A 2,561-nucleotide genomic window follows, 5' to 3' on the forward strand; every position below is an offset into this window, starting at 1 on the left:
ACCTGTTCGCCATTCAATTTCCTATCTAATGGTGTAATTTGTTTCGAGTTATCGATGTAAATGTTCCAACATTATAAACGCCCATATCTCAGTCAAATGTTAACCAATCTTCAATATTGATATAGTTTTAGATTTGCCGTTCAATTTTCTATCTAACGATGTAATTTTGTATGTAACGGTGTCTAAAAAAAAAAAAAAAAAAAGGTCAGCCAACCAAACCGAAACAAACCTAACCTGTTCGCCATTCAATTTCCTATCTAATGGTGTAATTTGTTTCGAGTTATCGATGTAAATGTTCCAACATTATAAACGCCCATATCTCAGTCAAATGTTAACCAATCTTCAATATTGATATAGTTTTAGATTTGCCGTTCAATTTTCTATCTAACGATGTAATTTTGTATGTAACGGTGTCTAAAAAAAAAAAAAAAAAAAGGTCAGCCAACCAAACCGAAACAAACCTAACCTGTTCGCCATTCAATTTCCTATCTAATGGTGTAATTTGTTTCGAGTTATCGATGTAAACGTTCCAACATTATAAACGCTCATATCTCAGTCAAATGTTAACCAATCTTCAATATTGATATAGTTTTAGATTCGCCGTTCAATTTTCTATCTAACGATGTAATTTTTTTTAAATAAATCGACTAGTTTTTGAGTAATCGATGTAAACGTTCCAACATTATAAACGCTCATATCTCAGTCAAATGTTAACCAATCTTCAATATTGATATAGTTTTAAATTCGCCGTTCAATTTTCTATCTAACGATGTAATTTTTTTTAAATAAATCGACTAGTTTTTGAGTAATCGATGTAAACGTTCCAACATTATAAACGCTCATATCTCAGTCAAATGTTAACCAATCTTCAATATTGATATAGTTTTAGATTCGCCGTTCAATTTTCTATCTAACGATGTAATTTTTTTTAAATAAATCGACTAGTTTTTGAGTAATCGATGTAAACGTTCCAACATTATAAACGCCCATATCTCAGTCAAATGTTAACCAATCTTCAATATTGATATAGTTTTAGATTTGCCGTTCAATTTTCTATCTAACGATGTAATTTTGTATGTAACGGTGTCTAAAAAAAAAAAAAAAAAAAGGTCAGCCAACCAAACCGAAACAAACCTAACCTGTTCGCCATTCAATTTCCTATCTAATGGTGTAATTTGTTTCGAGTTATCGATGTAAATGTTCCAACATTATAAACGCCCATATCTCAGTCAAATGTTAACCAATCTTCAATATTGATATAGTTTTAGATTTGCCGTTCAATTTTCTATCTAACGATGTAATTTTGTATGTAACGGTGTCTAAAAAAAAAAAAAAAAAAAGGTCAGCCAACCAAACCGAAACAAACCTAACCTGTTCGCCATTCAATTTCCTATCTAATGGTGTAATTTGTTTCGAGTTATCGATGTAAACGTTCCAACATTATAAACGCCCATATCTCAGTCAAATGTTAACCAATCTTCAATATTGATATAGTTTTAGATTCGCCGTTCAATTCGATCGCCGTTCGATGTAAACGTTCCAACATTATAAACGCTCATATCTCAGTCAAATGTTAACCAATCTTCAATATTGATATAGTTTTAGATTTGCCGTTCAATTTTCTATCTAACGATGTAATTTTGTATGTAACGGTGTCTAAAAAAAAAAAAAAAAAAAGGTCAGCCAACCAAACCGAAACAAACCTAACCTGTTCGCCATTCAATTTCCTATCTAATGGTGTAATTTGTTTCGAGTTATCGATGTAAATGTTCCAACATTATAAACGCCCATATCTCAGTCAAATGTTAACCAATCTTCAATATTGATATAGTTTTAGATTTGCCGTTCAATTTTCTATCTAACGATGTAATTTTGTATGTAACGGTGTCTAAAAAAAAAAAAAAAAAAAGGTCAGCCAACCAAACCGAAACAAACCTAACCTGTTCGCCATTCAATTTCCTATCTAATGGTGTAATTTGTTTCGAGTTATCGATGTAAATGTTCCAACATTATAAACGCCCATATCTCAGTCAAATGTTAACCAATCTTCAATATTGATATAGTTTTAGATTTGCCGTTCAATTTTCTATCTAACGATGTAATTTTGTATGTAACGGTGTCTAAAAAAAAAAAAAAAAAAAGGTCAGCCAACCAAACCGAAACAAACCTAACCTGTTCGCCATTCAATTTCCTATCTAATGGTGTAATTTGTTTCGAGTTATCGATGTAAACGTTCCAACATTATAAACGCTCATATCTCAGTCAAATGTTAACCAATCTTCAATATTGATATAGTTTTAGATTCGCCGTTCAATTTTCTATCTAACGATGTAATTTTTTTTAAATAAATCGACTAGTTTTTGAGTAATCGATGTAAACGTTCCAACATTATAAACGCTCATATCTCAGTCAAATGTTAACCAATCTTCAATATTGATATAGTTTTAGATTCGCCGTTCAATTTTCTATCTAACGATGTAATTTTTTTTAAATAAATCGACTAGTTTTTGAGTAATCGATGTAAACGTTCCAACATTATAAACGCCCATATCTCAGTCAAA

This window comes from Pieris brassicae (genome assembly GCF_905147105.1).
Source record: "Pieris brassicae chromosome W unlocalized genomic scaffold, ilPieBrab1.1 SUPER_W_unloc_3, whole genome shotgun sequence".
NCBI lineage: Eukaryota > Metazoa > Arthropoda > Insecta > Lepidoptera > Pieridae > Pieris > Pieris brassicae.